This window comes from Callospermophilus lateralis, chromosome 4, assembly GCF_048772815.1.
Source record: "Callospermophilus lateralis isolate mCalLat2 chromosome 4, mCalLat2.hap1, whole genome shotgun sequence".
In the NCBI taxonomy this organism is placed as follows: Eukaryota; Metazoa; Chordata; class Mammalia; order Rodentia; family Sciuridae; genus Callospermophilus; species Callospermophilus lateralis.
The window spans coordinates 83,498,250-83,516,146 of record NC_135308.1 but is presented as its reverse complement, the minus strand read 5'-3'; positions in this window follow the sequence as shown (position 1 = coordinate 83,516,146).

The window sequence follows — 17,897 nt, the reverse complement described above, 5'->3', positions numbered from 1 at the left end:
TCCCCTGTGCTAGCCAGGGCCAGATCATAAATACTGAAGGTCCTGAGGCAGGTGAGGATTTTGTGCAGCAATGAGAATTCTATCTGATACTTCATTTTAATCAAAATTTCTTTGACTAAAGTTAGAATTTTAAAATTAAAATTTTTTAATCTTGACTTACTGATCTTCATTTTTCTATTCAGTGATTTTGAAAAAAATGCTTTTGTGAATTTGATATTTCAGATCAAATTCTTTTTCAAACAACACATTATATATCTAATCAAATTGCCTCTGATAAATGACAATAATTTTAAAACATCTGTGTTTTCTCAAATGTTTAATTGCCTAAGACACAGGCTATTTTAAACACTCTAATACAGATCTAAGAAGACTTTGCTAAGTGCTGATCTTGTAAGTCAAATAAATGAGACTTCCAAGCATAGAAGATCAAATTCTTCTAAGTGTTTGAAAAGACTTCAGACCCAGACCACACACAACAACACAAGTTCTTACTAACAATGCTGCTGTGGACTTTCTTTGCGATTATATTTTTGACTGCCGCAGAAGCAGAGGCATTCTGAAGTGCAGTCTTTTCTCCTGAAATCAACTAGTTACTTAAGTCAATATGTTTGCACCCCAGTGTCTTCCCCCTAGGTAAGCAAATAGATTTTGGGGGTCTCAGGTTTGTAATCCCTTTTCTTTAATTATTATGTCATTTTCTTACAGAGGCCTTGTATGTCCTGATGAAATTCAAAATGCTTCTTTAGGCTGAGTTACATATATTTCTTAAGATTTTTATAAATTTATTTTTCAGTTACACACGACAATAGAATCCATTTTGACATAATTATTAAAGCATAGAACATATCATGTTCTAATTCAGTATCCAGTACCACCCGTCCTCTCCCCACCTCCTGCTCCCTTCTCTCTATTGATCTTTCTGCCATTTACCCAGTTTAAAAAATAATAATTTCTTGTGGATGTACATGATGGTTAGACTCAGTGTGATGTATTTTTCACTGTTTGTGTGTCTCACCCACCCCCACTTTACACCCTTCTTTTAACAACAGTCTGAAACTTCTTTTATCCAAGAGCCAGAGAAGCATCTTCGTCTCAAACAGACTTCCTGACACAAGACACCAGAATCCAGACATGCAAGTGTGAGCCTTTGATCAAAATTGTGCCAGACATCCAAGTCTTAGGGGTTGATCATGGAATGCGGTGACAGCCAAATGAGCTCCGCTAACTTTGAACTCCCTTCTGCTTTAATGAAAGTTCATGTAGTCTGTTTGCCAGGCATGACCAACAGTATCAGAGAACTTCATCTGGTACCCAAACAATCAGAGACTATCAGAAAGCATACTCACCCAGTTCTACAGTTTTACACAGGAGGATCTGTGGCTCCTGGGTTGATTTGCATAATAAGGTCAAACAGCTGGGCAGTGACAAAGCTAGAACTGGACCTCAGGGATCATTCTCTTTTTCTGCTGCCCCTCTTTTATGAGACACAGTTTTATTACAGGGGCAACTTATGTAGTTGTAGAATGTTGGAGAGTCATTGGCTAATCCACTTATATAAAAGAAGAATCAATGGATCCAAAATCACTTAACGAGTGACCTTGATTTTGAAGCTTTAATGATAGCTGCCAGTTATTGAACACATGCCTTGTCCTACAATATGATTGCTATTTTTCTTCATGTAACAACGATCTTGTAAGGAAGGAATTATTAGCTGATTTAACAGACAAGGCAACTGAGACTAGGTAGTTAAGTCACTTCCTCAAGGAGAAAATCAAACTCAGGAGTGAATTTCAGAAACATCTGCTCCAAATTCAGTGTTATTTTTTTGGCACTGAAAGGCCTCCTCACTATTACCATTTTTGTTTAATTTTAGTTCTCACTGCCTGTTTTTAAAATGTGGGTCTTCCTAGGAGTTGTAGTTTACTAGAAGCTTATTATCAAATTTATTTTTAAATTAAAATTTCTCATCTAGGTATTTTGCTGATTTTAAGTCAAGTTTCACAGGATTGTCATTCAGTGATTTTATATGACACAGGTCTGCAGATAGGGCCTTACAACAATGGTGTATATTATCACCAGACAGGCAAAGTGAGAAATAATTAGGTTCTAATACTCCTGGAAATGCTTTATCATAGAATGTAGCCTCTTTAATTAGCACTATGTGATGAGAAAGAATCCTAGATAGGTGATTCCAGCTAAGGCTGCTGTTCAGCAGTGATGACTGGCCTACAGATTTGGTCAAGGTTTCTGCTCAACATTCCATGGTATAGGGATGATAGCTTCAGGTCTCATGCTTGCTGCCTCACCGTGGAAAGATACACTGCTTGCATCTTTGTTTCTGTTTTTTTTTTTTGGGGGGGGGTTGTTTGTTTGTTTGTTTTGTTTTTGGTACTAGGGAATAATCCCAGGGGCATTTTACTACTGAGTCCCTAGCCCTTTTAATTGTTTTTATTTTGAGACAGGTCCTTACCAAGATTCTGAGTCTGGCCTTGAATTTGTAATCCTCATGCCTCTGCCTCCAGAGTTGCTGGGATTACAGGTGTGTGTCACCTATACCCCTGGCATCTGCTTACATCTTGATGGCATTCCATTAAACAAGAATTTCCTCTGGATCAAGAAAGCAAAAGTTTACTAAGAAGACCCACCTGCTGTATCTCTCCCTTCTTTATGGGCCCATTATGTGACCAGAGAGAAGAGCATTGTGAATAAGAGTTAGCTCCAACAACCCACAGAAGCTGAATTACCCCAAACCTCAGAAAATTTAGGGAAAAAAAAAGTGAGTAAAAATTCCATAATGAGTCCTAAAAAGTATTATTGTTTATAATCTTAGGATTTCAGCAGAGCCAGGAAGCTGTTCAGAGTCTACCATCCTCTAGAGCACTGTGCCAAGTAGAGGAAGAAGCAAATCCACAGGGAGGGAGTGTCTACATCTGTCTCCATGGGGATTAATTCTCAAGCATGCATGTTTTCTCTTAAAAGTCCTTTACCAGTGAATCAAGCTAACCACTGACATATTGATTCTTCAGCAGCTCTGTATAGCAAATTTTGGCTTCAAGTTTGGAAGCAGATCTCCATTTTTCCCCTTGTCCACAAGATGGAATAGTTGATTTTCATGTGTGCCCATTATTTTATGAAAAATTATATAGCTTTACCAGTATACTTGCACTCAAGTGTCTCAAGTAATTAATAGCATGTGCACAATAGACCCTAACTCCTTACCATATATCAATCTTCATTTTCCTTAAACAAAATCATGTTATTTTTACACTCTAGACTATGTATTTATGGATGGCCAACTGATTCATTTCTGCTTAAATACTGAAGTCACTGGGTAGAACTTTCTCCAAATGGGAAAAAGTTATTAGAATTTTCATTATGAAATGTAATTAGAGAAGATATGATGTATTTGGTTCAATAAATAATCATGAAACAAACACCTATTGAGGTAGTCAAGTTTCTGTCAATATAACAAAATGCTTGTAAGTTGAGATAATCAACTTATAGAAGAGAAGGTTTATTTTGGCTCACAGGTTTATGAGTGATCGGGCCTGTTGGTTTGGGCCTGTGGAGAGGCAGCATAACATGGCAGGCGCATGAGAGGGAGAAAGACTGCTGTCTTCATGGCCAGAAAGTGAAAAGAACATAGAGGAAGAGGCCAACGCCCCACTTTTTCTCTCCAGAGCACACTCCAATGGCCTAAGAACCTCCTATGAGGCCCCACCTCTTAGAGATCCACCACCTACCTCCCAACAGCATCACCCTAGGGATACAGCCTTCAACTTATGGATCTTCAGGGGACACTCAAGATCCAAACTACAGCCTCTGTGTGACCACACATATCATTTTAAAAATTTTGTGTGTAACAGTCATACATTTGGAATATATAGCTGTAGCTTATATGCTTCAAGGTATTCCATATGCATGTACCCTGATCTATTTATTTACTTTGCTGTTGATTGACTAGTTTGTTTCTCATTTTGCTTCTGTTAACGCATTCTTGTGAATGTGTCTTGGGTACAAAAAAAATCATTATTTTCTATGTATTGACTAATCACTTAGGCACCTAAGAGTGGAATGGGTGGATCAGAGGCTTATGTATACACTTAACTTTATTAGATGATATCAACGAGTTGTTTCTAATTGTTTTGAAAGTGGTTCTTGATAATTCTATTGCTCTGCATCCTCAGCCTTCATTAGTATGGTTTGCTATTGACAATCTGACAGGTGTGTAGAAATAGATCTTTATTATTTTAAATTTTCTAATTATTAGCTTGATCACATTTTCCTAGGTTTATTGACCATTTATTAATTTGATAGGGCGGTTATAATAAAATACCACACACTGGGTGGCTCAAACATAAATTTATTGTCTCACAGTTCTGGAGACTGGAAGTCAGAGACCAAATAGTTGGTAGCAATTAATTCCTTCCAAGGACTGTGGAGACAAATCTGTTCCATACCTCTCCCCTAACACGCCTTGATTCACAGAGGTATCACCCCAATTACTACTGTGATGATCACACGGCGTTCTGTGTGTGTGTGTGTATGTGTGTGTGTGTGTGTGTGTGTGTGTGTGTGTGTGTTTGTGGGTCCTAATTTCCTCTTTCTATAAAAACAATAGTCATAAAGGGTGAGCAGCCTCACCGTAATCCAGTATGACCTCATCTTAACTAACTACATAGGCAACAACCTTAGTAGGGTCATATTGAAGAACTAGGGATTAGGACTTCAATATGTGAATTTGGGGGAGATACAATTCAATCCATAACTGGTCACCTGAACTTGTAAGGAATTTGTTGAAGTCTCCTTTGCTCGTTCTTCTTTAGGTGGTCTTATATTTGCTATTCATTTATAAGATTTGTGTATTTATCCCAAAGATTGCTTTGTCTATTTGCTGCTGTTGTTGTTGTTCACATAAGAATTTTTGTGGATTTTTTTCCTATTTCTGTGAAAAACTTCATTGAAATTTTTGGTGGCGTCAAATTTTCAATCTGTATATTATTTTAGGTAAGATGGCCATTTTAACAGCATTAACTTTGCCATCCATGAGCACAAACTATCTTTCCATTTTTTTTGTGTCTTCTTCACTGTCTTTCAACAGTGTTTTATATTTTTCAATGTATAGACCTTTCACTTCCTTGGTTAAAAATATTCCTAAATATGTTTATTTGTTTTAATGCTATCATACATGGAATATTAATTTTTCAGATAGTTTATCATCAGTGTATAGAAAGACAATGGATTTTGTATGTTGATTTTATAATTTGCAACATTACTTAATTTATTTGTCAGTTCTCACAGTATTTCTGATGGAGTTTTCAGAATTTTCTGCATATAAGATCATGTTATTTGTACATAGGGAAAATTTAACTTCTACCTTTCTAATTGGGATATCTTATTTTAACTATGTTGTAAAAAAGTGGCAAAATTGGGCATCCTTGTCTTGTTTCTGATCTTAGAAGAAAAACTTTCAGCTGTTCACTATTGAATGTTATTAACTTTGGGCTTATCAAAGTTTTATTAACTTTGGGCTTATCATGAATTTGTTGAGAATTTTTATCATAAAAGGTATTGAGGTTGTCAAACACTTTTTTCTTTATCTATTGAGATGCAGAATTTAAATTACATATAATTCATATCCTTCACTTTGGTAGCATGGTCATGATACTTACTGATAAACCTATGTTGACAAATTCTGGTATCCCAGGAACAACTCCTGCTGAACCATGGCAAATGATTCTTTTAATGTGCAATTGGATTTGGTTAGCTAGTATTTTTTTTTTTGCTAATATTTCTTTCATCTATGTTCATCAAAGATATTGCCTTGTCACTTTCTTTTATTGTATTTTTTTTCCGACTTTAGTCTCCAGGTAATTCTGGTCTTGTAAAATGAGTTTGGAAGTATTACTTCTTCAATTTTTTAGAAGAGTTTGAGAAGGACTGGCAAATAATTCTTTTTTAAGTGTTTGATAGAATTCAGCTGTGAGAGCATCAGATCCTGGGCCCTTCCTTGGGAAACTTTGCCATATTTATTATTATTATTTTTCAAAAGAAAAAAAGCTACTAGTTCTTTTTAAAATATTTTTTAGTTGTCAGTGGACCTTTATTTATTTATTTAGTTATTTATATGTGGTATTGAGAATCAAACACAGTACCTCACATATGCTAGGCAAGCACTCTACCATTGAGCTAAGACCCCAGCCCAGCTTTTAATTCTATTTTTTATCTGTTTTTAAATTCCATTAAGCTCTGCTCTTATTTTTAGTTTTTTCTTTTGTCTGTTTGTTTTCTCTCCTCTTCCTTATTTATTAAAAAATTCTTTTTATTTATTTATTCATTTGTTCTTTTTAGTTATACATGACAGTAGAATGTATTTTAACATATCATATATACATGGAGTATAACTTCCCATTCTTGAGGCTGTACATGATGTGGAGTTACACTGGTCATATATTCATATATGAACATAAGAAAGTTATGTCTGATTCGTTCTGTCTTTCCCATTCCCGTCACCCCTCCCTTCCCCTCTTCAAAAATTCTTACATTCTAAAATTGGCATTTAATACATATAAATTTCCATTCAAGCACTGATTTGGATGTTTCATACATTGCATTTTCAGTGCCAAATATTTAAAAGTTCCACTGTTGTTTTCTCTTTGACCCAGGGGCTATTGAAGTGTATTATTTAGATTCAAATACTTGGGCATTTCCAGATTTCTTTCTGTTATTGATTTTCATTTTAATTCCATGTGGTCAGATAGCAAGTTGTCTGATTTAAATTCTTTAAAATTTGTTGATATTTCTTTATGGCTCAAAACATAGTTTATCTTGGGGAAAGTTTCATGTGTCTATAAAAGGATATGGTTCAGCCCATGTAATATAGTGGCCTATAAATATTAATTAGGCTAAGTTGTTGACAGTGTTATTTAGGTTGTCTACAACATTACTGATTTTCTGTCAACTTATTCTATCAGTTATGAAAGTAAGACTATTGAGGTCTTCAATTTTCCTATTTCTTTTTGCAGTTCTACTAATTTTTGCTTCCATGCATTTAAAAACTGCCTGATTTAGTGTATACTCATATAGAATGTTTAGGCTTAATTGATGAACTGATTTTTATAGATCCTTTCACCTCCAGCACCATTCCTTGTGCAGTCAGCTTTATCTGATATTATAAATAATCATTCTAGCTATCTTGATTAATGCTTCTGTACTATATTATTTTCTACCCTTTATCATTTTCTAGCCATCTTTATGTGCCTCTATAATTGGATTTCTTACATATATTTAGTTGTTGAAAGTTTTGTTTTAATCATTCTATCTCTGCTACTTAATCAGGATGTATCATTTACATATGATATAATTCTTTATTGATGTATTAATAGTTGCTATCTTATGAGTTGTATTCTCTTTAAACCATCTGTTTTTCTTTTTCTTTCTTTTGAGATAATTAACATTTAAAAATGATTTCTTTTTTATTACTATTGGCTTATTAACTATACATCCTTTTTGGTGCTTTCTCTGTAGATTACAATGAATCATTAACTTATCATGATAACCTTTAAATAGCATGCCTCCTCATTTATAATGTGTAAGAATCTTACAATAGTGTGCTTCCAATTTCTTCCTCCCATCCTTTGTACTATTATTGTTGTCCATTCAATTATCTGAACAGGATTTTGGATGAAGAATTCAATTTCATGTTTTAAACCCCACAATATATTGTTGTTATTTTATTTTAGGCATTCAATCATTGTTTAAGACTATTAGTAATGAAATGAAATATCCTTCAGTTATTTTCATTTTTAATCTTTTCCTGCACATTTTTATTTTGTTATTGTTGTTGTTGTATAGAATTAAACTTTAAAATGATTCACAGTTTTTGTGTCTGGAGTTTACTATTTTTTTCTAGTTTTTCTATATATTTGTATAGGCATAAAATACCACAATATAATTTGATCAATTTCATTTCCCTGTACTCCCGTTGCTTCCCCTAAATCCTCCAAGGCCCCCTTCCTCTACTCTACCTATCTCCCTTCTATTTTCTTGAGAACCACCTCGCACACATACTTTTTTTTTTTTAACCTTTTCTCCTCTCTAGCTTCCGCATATGGGACAAAAAATATAACCCCTGACTTTCTACATTTGGCTTATTTCACTTAGCATAATGCTCTCAATTCCACCCACTTTCCTGAAATGACTTAATTTCATTCTTTACGGCTGACCAAAATTCCATCATATATGTACAACACATTTTCTTTATCCATTCATCCATCAATGGACACCGAGGGTGGTTCCATAACTTGGCTACTATGAATTATGCTGTTATAGACATGGCATGCATGAATCTCCATTTTGAGTTGACTTTTGTGTGTGGTGAGAGATAGGGATCTTGTCTGAAGATCTACTATTACTATTTTTTTTAATGTACTGTTCTTCTCATAACAAATTCTCACACATTCATTTTTGAACACCTTTGTGTTATATTTTTAACATATGTATCTTTCATTTTTTTCTACATTTTACCTGGACTTTTTTTGTTTGACAATATTTTAGAGATGTCACTCGGTTGTCTTCCAGTGCATAGTATAGCCCAGTACACACATCATCGTATGGTATAGTAAAACAGTTTCTGACGAAAATTCTGCTGTATGTTTATTTTTGCATACCAAGTCCTTCCCCCACCCCCCCATCTGCCATTTGGACTTTCTTTTTAATTTTGGTTTCCAGCAGTTTGGTGCACTCAGATGTATGTGCAATTTGCAGATTTCTGTTTTTGTGTTTTCGACTTTCTGAGTTTCTGGGTCTATGTTTTCATGTATTTCTTCATTCTGGTATATTCTTGGCAATTATCTCTTCACATATTTTTCTGCTCTGTTCCGTATCTTCTTGTACTAGAAGACCACGTCCTACATGTTAGACTGACAAATGTCCCATGGCTCTTGGGTACTCCTTCCTGCTTTCACATTATTTTCTCTTTGTGTTTTAGTTGATATTTGTGTTGACCTATCTTCATGGTGACTGATTATTCCTTCTACTCTGTCAAGCCTATTGATAGGCAAAACAAAGGAATTCTTGACTTCATGATTTTTAACAATTCTTAGCTGTTTTACTTTACTCATTCCTATAGTCTCTGTCTCTACGCTGAATGTTAGAGATGATGGCATCTGGAACCCATTACGTGGAGTTGCTGATGTCTCAAAGGATATTGTCTGGCATCCTGATACTTTGAGAGGAAGTTTAATCCAATGTGGTGGTGGTGGGGGGGATACTTCTGAAATTCCAGAGAGCAAAGTAACTTTCATGAAAGGGAAAATTGAATGAAGAATTCTTAGAAACACAGCTTTTATCTTACTTAGACATAATGATATTAAAGCACTTATGGAATAGTATAAAGATCTCTTCCTGTGCCCGGAAGGAAAAGAAGTTTCTATTCTTGCATCAGTGGTTAGAGCCTTTACTTCATGGGAAAGAAGACTTCAGAGAAGTAGGTGATGATTTGCTTGACCCCAGAGCATCCAATCTGCTCCTCTCATATGTACTATTCTGTGAAAGGGTCTCTCCAGTTTCTTCTCTGCCCTTCCTATGAGCACCTGGTAGCAGGTCATGGAAAACAAGAATTACTGAGCAGATGTGAATTCTCCTTCATCTGGCTCCCCCAGTTATTCTAGCTGATAAATAATTGATATGCAGCTTCAATAATAAATCTAGAACAAACAATCAAAACCAACTTCCCAATCAGTATACAAGTATGTACTGCAGTATTCATTTAAGTTCTAAAATGTCTTTTCCCTAGAATGTGGAATTATCAGGGATAATTTTATGTACAGCATCAGTAATAACAATAATCATTTACTTACTCACTTAAAAATTATTCGTTGTCTTGCTATTTTGTGACAAGCATTGTTCTCATTGCTTGGCATACAGCAGTACCAGAACATACATTTCTTTAAGGAACACTTTAACGTATAAGCAACAAAAATGTAATTACGATACATTAAGGAGGACAATAGGGGGTCAGGAATCGGATAGTTTTCCATTTACAAAGTATTTCAGAAAATATCTTACTTAAAAAGTGAAATTTGAGTAGGAAAGTTGAAATAACTGAAAGAGTGAGTCCTGTCTACCTTGGTGAAATATCTTTTTAAGGATAGTATGCAGAAAGCAAGGGCCCTGAGGCAGGACGGAGTGAGTTGGAGTATTTAGGGAAGAGCACAGAGGCCATCATACCTGGGGCAGAGTAAGGAGAAAATGAGTAAGAGATGAGATTGGAGATAATGGTCTCCCCCCCACCCCCTTGTGGATGTGTGTGTGTGTGTGTGTGTGTCTTTTTCTAAGACATGTAACTCATTGTAAAGGTCTTGAATTTTACCCTAATCGTATGAGGAGCCATTGGAGGACCTTGACACAGGAGGCACGCATTGAGACATGTTTTAAGAGGACCACTCTGGCTGCTTTATTGAGAGTAAGCCATAGAAAGGCAGGGAGATGGTTAGGAGGCGCATGTAATAATCTAGAGAAATGATATTTTCTTTTCTTTTTTTACCAGCATTATGGTGAGGGAAGTGCTGAGTGGTAGACAGACCTTGAAGGCAGTGCCAGCAGGATTCCCGGTTGGGTCCAGAATATAAGAGAAAGGGAGCAGTCAAGGGTGACTAGAATTTTGGCTGGTCAAAGGGAAAGATGGTATTGTCATTAACTGAGAAAGGAAGACTGAGAGTGGGATAGACACAGGGGAGAAAATGAACTGTTCAACACATCTCAACACATTTTTATTAATAATTTTAAGAGCTAACTCAGTGGAACTATAGTAGAACACAAGAGTTTAGGTTTGCAAGGGACATCTGGACTGATGTCAAAATAATCAAATTAGGTGTAATACTTATAGCAATGACACTAGATGAGTGTCGTGAGAAGAGAACAGGTACCATTTAGTGAAAAAAGAGAAGGTGTGAGAACTCAAGCCCTTGAACTCTAAGGATTAAAAATTTAGAAGAAAACATGGTCAGTGATTTGGAGAAAAAAGCAGGAGTTTAATGTCCTGGGAGCCCAATGAAGAAAGTGTTTGAAGGAAGAAGAGCTAATGAGTGGTGAGCTTGTGGAAGGTGGCTGACAGGTACAGCAAGATGAAAATCCAGAACAGGCTGTTGTTTTGATTTAGCAATATGGAGGGCATCAGAGTAGAGGATTTAGAAGAAGAAGAAGAAGAAGAGGGATTAGAGATCATGAAAAGAGACATCTTTGGGGACATAGAAAAGAAAATGAAACTTTTTAGTGTTTAATAATTTGAAAAGTAATTTCTCATTTCTTGCTTTTTTTTCTTGTTTCCTTTGAAACTATCCATAAGACAGAGCAATCATTTTTCATTTTATCATTAGAGAATTAACACTCAGGAAGGTGAAGCATCCTGGATACTATTAAGCAGTTAGCAGGTGACAGAGCTAAGAATGGAAGCCAACTGGAACTTCTAGTCTGAACTGTTTGTTGGACTCACTGTCAATGGAGATGCTATCTTCATGAAAATAAATTCCTCCTGCCTGATGGTTCTGCTTGGGGCCATGTTCAGCCCTGTTCATTGCTCAGCTTAGTCCACCAACTGATGTTTTTTCAAGTTGATGAAGTAATTTGTTTGTTCAGCTCCAGGAACCCTGTGGGTGTTCAATATGTGTTAATTCATTGATTGATTCTCAGAGGAAAGTTGTAAATCCCAACATGTTTTCTTTATTGAAGAATATAATCACAATTCACACATAATCACTATCATCACATATTTATTCCTCAAATTAAGATCCTTTTGATGTACTCGGTGACAACTGGGAACCTCATTTCAGTGGATGCTTGTAATGTAGAATCATCCAAACGGCCATTCTTGTCACAATTAGCATGTAAATTTAATTTAATTTTTTTTTATGCCAGGCAGAAGACATTTTTCAAACATGTAATATTCTTCCTTGGTTCCTACAATTTATTTTTACAGGAAATTAGTTAAGTTCAAATTACTCTCCATCAGATATGAAAGAGATATTTTGCAAGAGATACATATAAATAAGTATTTATGTTCTTATGCTGTAAACAACGTATTTATGAGAGTTTATCTGGTCATTGGATAAATTTCTGACTGAGTTTTCATGTTGCAATACTCTGGTACAGAGGCAGGAAGCAATGTATCTTTGGAATAAAGGATCAGTAACAAGAAAGAATATTTAAAAATGAAAAATCATAAAAAATAATGGAAGTATCCACCAATCAGCCCCTCTCTCTCTTTCTCTCTCTCTCTCTCTCTCTCTCTCTCACACACACACACACAAACACACATACACACACACACACACACACAACTTGCTACCGAGTAAAGAGTACAAAGAATTGCACAGAAATACTTATTGAGGACCTGCCACAACCCTGTTGGTTTCCTGTTGATGAGAAGTGAGAAATTGGATCTCAAAATGCTGAATGAGTTTTGACAAGCTTGTGAACTATGTCAGAGAATCAAGGTGGCAACTATTTAGATGGAATTGCACTAGGAAAGCTGAAACTAAAACTAAAGCTATTTAGTTTCTAATTAGATGGAGACACAGGATTATGGGTACTGGTGTTTCACGGGCATGCAAGAAGTGCTCTGAGTGGAGGACTCCCGTGGATAAGGATCCCTGCCCATAGTGATGCTTATGACACTTAAAAAGGACATAGATCTTTAATTGAAGGATACTTGCCTTCCACATACAATACACAGATGTAAAGTTTACGATTATTAAATAATCATATACAAACATATTGTGATTTTTTTCTGTTTCTTTTTATATTAACAGTACTTATAGAATGGTTATGAATTTCATATAAAAAATGTAACATTTCTTGATTTCCTGAAATCAATTTAAATACAACTCTATGCTCCTACACTAAATCCTTAACATTCCTCAGAATTGTGCAAAGGTCCTGAGGTTTTATGAAAGGTAAATATTTGAGAAAGCTCTTCTAGAATGGGATCCACATTGGTCTCTGCTCAGATGCCTGCTGGTTCTAAGCTCTCACAATCCTTTAAAGTTTTGGAGCTCCTTTGGAGACTGTGTTTATGGTGAAATTCAGATGTGAAAAGCCCCTGTCTCCTTCCCCAGGGTCCTATCAGAAAGCAGAGCAAGTCTCCTTCCTCTTGCCCATTGGGCTCCATCGTCTTTCCACCTGGGGAGATGCTGGGTCCCTTCTTTTCTTTCTGTCCCCTGCCCTCCTTACATTTTACCCACAAAGATGATTCTTTCCTCCATGTCCTAGAAGCACATGTAAGAATCTTTTTAATAATTTTAGGCTTTTATAAAACACAAACATGATTAGCCTCATGTAGTTCCTACCATCTACCAGTTCAGTCACAAACTACCAGCTTGTTTGTGGAAGAAGATGACTTGCCATGGTTGCATCGTAGATAGAGAAAGGGAGAACACTGCATGCTCAACACACCAGCAGGTCCAGAAATGCTTGGTGAGAATAGGAGAAGTGGAAGGGACATGCCATCAGCTCATCTGGACCCTATGACAATAATATTTGACTCAAGGTCTGTGTATTTTTATGAATCCGCTCATAATAACCATCACTATAGCCCTTACCCTTTAAGTATTTTTTTATTGTTTTGTTTTGTTTTGGTTGGGTTTTTTGAGGTTAAGGGTAGGGATGACAGATAAAGGAATCATTCCAAGGACAGCCGAGGTGAGTTTTAGAGAAGGAATGGGAAGGCCACAGAGAGGTCATATATCCCGTTACTGCTACTCAGGCCCCAAGATGCTGTTACCATGGCTGTGAGATTGGAAAGCTTGCTTGTATTTTTCTTCTTTAGCGATTCCTTTTCAGGAGATAAATGGTAAAAAAAAAATAAGAGTGAAGTGATAGATAGAATACATAGAATAGAAAAGATTATAAAATTAGAGGATGTCAGAAAAGCAATGTTGTAATCTTTCCAAATCTTGTAAAAACAAAACATGAGCTCTCTTATAGACTCTTCCTCCTCCCTCTTCTTTCTCTCTTTTTCTCTTCTTCATTCCTGTCCTCCTACATGCACACACACACATGCACACACATAAAACATATTTTCTTAACCTGTACAATTCTAAATGCATTCTGTACAATTCATGCTGTTGTTGTAACAAAATCAATCAAATTGAACAGATGTAAGGGCTCAACATCTCTGAATTTTGTTGTATTATTTTTTAGACAGATAGATTGGCATATTTACTCTATGTAGAAGAGAAAAATAACCCTAACATTGACAAAAAGCCAAATGTGATTGCAGGAAAAGCAGCCCTTCAGTTGATCCTTAACAAGGCATTTTCTCTTTGGTATATATTGAACCACAACAATCAAACTGAGATAAATCCAAATTGATTTTAATTTATCTTCATTTTTTTTTAATTAGAAGGAGAATTTCCAACAGATTGCACTCAGAAAAATGTGTAACATTATCATTATAAAAACATTCTATTTCTGTTCCTTGTGATATTTGCTTTTCCTAATGCAAATGGATTCATTAATCTCCCTGAACAATCATTTTGAAGAAAGTTCTTATACAAAGTGTGAAATGAATGATGTGTAAATAAAGGCAAGTAATTTCATTATAAATGGTAAAGAAATTTAGGAACAAATCAATAGGGCCTAAGACTGTTATTGAGAATCATGATCCGTGGTGGGCCAAAAAAGCATTTACATTTAAGCACTATAATATAGATTCATTTGAATTCAAACAGCAATTCAAATAACGTAATTGACAAAAGCCATGGTGGTTGACGATGTTGTGATGAGGAAATTGATCAGGTAGGTGGGTAAGGAGTAGGTGCATATAGTTGGATCGTGTGGAAAGAGAACATCAGTGGGAGGGAGGGTAAATTATCACCTAAGAGAACTGAAGTTGTGGAGTTGATGTTTATGCACTTTTTACAGGAAATTTTAGGCAGTTTATAGAGAATATATAACATATGCCAGGGCATTGATTTTTAAAACTACTTGTGATAAAAGGCTGGCTTCCCCCCACTTTCTTTTCTTTTCTTATTGTTTTCTTTCCTGTCATGTTTCCCCTTCCTTCCTCTCTCTTTCCTTCTTTCTTTTCTTCTTACTTTCCCATGCTATTATGGACTGTTTCTTCTGAAAAGACAATAAGAATAAATTACTAGCAAAATGAAATAAAAGCAAGCTGTCCATTCCCTTTTCAGGGATGGTGGGATGCCAGGGCAATGACAAATTGCTCTCGATGCATACCTTCTGTATTTATTCTGTCATGGGCTGTGCTTTAAGTAGCACTCCAACATTCATACATGGATTAAAATAAAAGAAAACCAAGCAAGCAAATGAAAAAGAATCCATAGAACCCAGCCAGCCACATGTTAGAATAGGAGGTGCCAGAATAGGCTGTGGTTCCGAATGACATCACTCTGCCACCCTAGCCTCTTCTTACCACAGACCTAGAAAAGTAACAGCCAAGAAGAGCAATGGTCTTCCATTCAGAGAAATGGGAGCTACAAGAGTGACCTGGGCTGATGGGATTGGGAAAGGAGCCGGACTGAATATAGGGTTAAAGTGTTCAGGTAAATGAGATTCAGTCTTAGAAGCTGAATGAGACCAACTAACCAAAAGTGACAGAGAACAAGGGGGATCAGGCTGAAATATTGCTCAGGGAGACACTACTTAAGAGTAAACAGTTTAGCAACTTAAGAGTAAATAGTTTAGCAACTATTCAAAAAAGGAAAACCTGCTTTATGTTAAAACCCTGTGTGATGTGACACCTTGATTAAATGTTTATGTAATCAATACAGTGGCTTTTATGTTGAAGATTGAAAAGGGGCAACCATAGATATAAGGAAACCAATTAGGGATTATTGTAGTGTGGTCTGGGTAAAAGATGAGTGTGCCCTGGACAAGAGTTAAATAATGATGATGGATAGATGAGGATGCTACATATTTTGCAGTCAGAATGAAGAGGGCTTGTTAAAATAGTAGACATGTGGTGGGTGGAGAATGGAGCACTGTTGGTTTTCTGGCTTTGGAGAGTGGGTGGATGGAGGATCTTGTCAGGGCATGGGGAGAGCTTGAAGGAATATCAGATCAGAGCTGAGAGGAGACTAGAATCAAGTGTTGGGTGTGTTAAGTTAGAGATGCCTACAAAGTATCCAAGTAGATGATAAGTGGTTAGCAACATATTTAATTCCAGAGCTCAGAGGAGAAGTCTGGGCTTAATATACAACTGCAACCATTATTTGCAGTTAGAAGGCAGCTTAATAACTTTTTTCAACTTATCTCTAACTCCTTTCTGTTCAATAATTCTTTCTCTCCCCCTAAATAGGGAACTGTCATGGCTTTTCACATCAGTATCAGGCAAATAAAAATCCATGATTGTTTCTAAGTTAGTAAAATTCTAAATGCTCATCCAAATTGGAACCTCTCATCTCCTTTAGTTCTCCTATATTGGACTCTGAGCCTATAGAGAGCTTTAGCTCTCCGTCTTCCAGTAGTTCGTGATGATTCTTGAGTCTTGGCAGGATTCCCAGGGGCTTAAGGGACACAGGAGAAGTAACTGATGAGATATAAATGTGGCTTTGGTGCCCTCCAAGTAGGGCAAAAGTGAGCAGCTAGTGCATTTCTAATTCTTTGCAGAGTCACCCCACCCTTGGCAGAAAGACTTTCTGAGAAGGACATCTTTCAAGATAGCTCTTTGAGACTACACTTATATCCTAGAAAACACACATTTATCCTGAATCTGGTCACTTGGCCACACTGCTTTTTGACAAGGCAGCATATCACAGTGGAAGTGCATGGCAGAGGAGAACTTTTCATCTCACTGTGGCTGGGAAGCAAGAGAGATGAAGGGACCAGGATCCCAATATCCCCTTCAGGGGCATGTCCCCAGGGACAGATCTTATTTCCATTAAGTCCCACCTTTTAAAGTCCCTACCACTTCCCAATAGGCCAGTGGCCTGGCCTTTAACATGGGGACCTTTGAAGGACATAGCAATAGCATAGTATTGTATTGCACCTCAGCTTTGGGGATCTCTGCCCCTGAACTGGGAAAAGTTCAGTTATGATAGTTATATGAACGCAGGACTCATCTGCTCAGGTAACTACAGGGCTTCCTGAGAACATGGAAGAAGCAAGAGAGAAAAGAAAAGAAGATCTCACCTAAGGGCTCTAAGAGGCTCCAATATTTGTAGGTAAGATGCAGGAAAAATCCAGGTGCAGTGGCACTTGCCTGTAATTCCAGCAGCTCATGAAGCTGAGGCAGGAGGATTGTGTGTTCAAGGCCAGCCTCAGCAAAAGCAAGACAGTAAACAAATTAGTGAGACCCTGTCTCTAAATAAAATACAAATTAGGGCTGAGAATGTGATTCAGTGGTTAAGTGCCCCTGAATTCAATCCCTGGTACCAAAAAAAAAAAAAAAAAAAAAAAAAAGCAGGAAAAAAATTGCGGAGGAGTTTAGGATGAGATGAGCATAGGGATAAGGAAAGAAATATATGGTTGGTATCACAGCATTTTGAAGAGAAAAAGTCAAAGCAGCAGCATGCTGGATTCTTCTCTACCAGAGAAATTTGCTTCTGTTGCTGTCATATCTCAACAGAGGTAGATCCATTAGTTAGTGTGGAAATGTACTATAATTTTATAATGAAATTGAAAACATTGGGTTTTTTTTTTTGTTTGTTTGTTTGTTTTGGTACCAAGTATTAACCCCAGTGGCACTTAACCTCTGAGCCACATTACCCAGTCTTTTTTATTTCTTACTCAGAGACAGGGTCGCACCAAGTTGCTTAGGGCCTCACTAAGTTACTGAGGATAAATTTGAACTTGGGATCCTCCTCTCCATTTATGAATCAAAACATAATAAACTAGTCTTTTCGATACAAGTAAGTTGCTTTTATTGCAGTTAATTA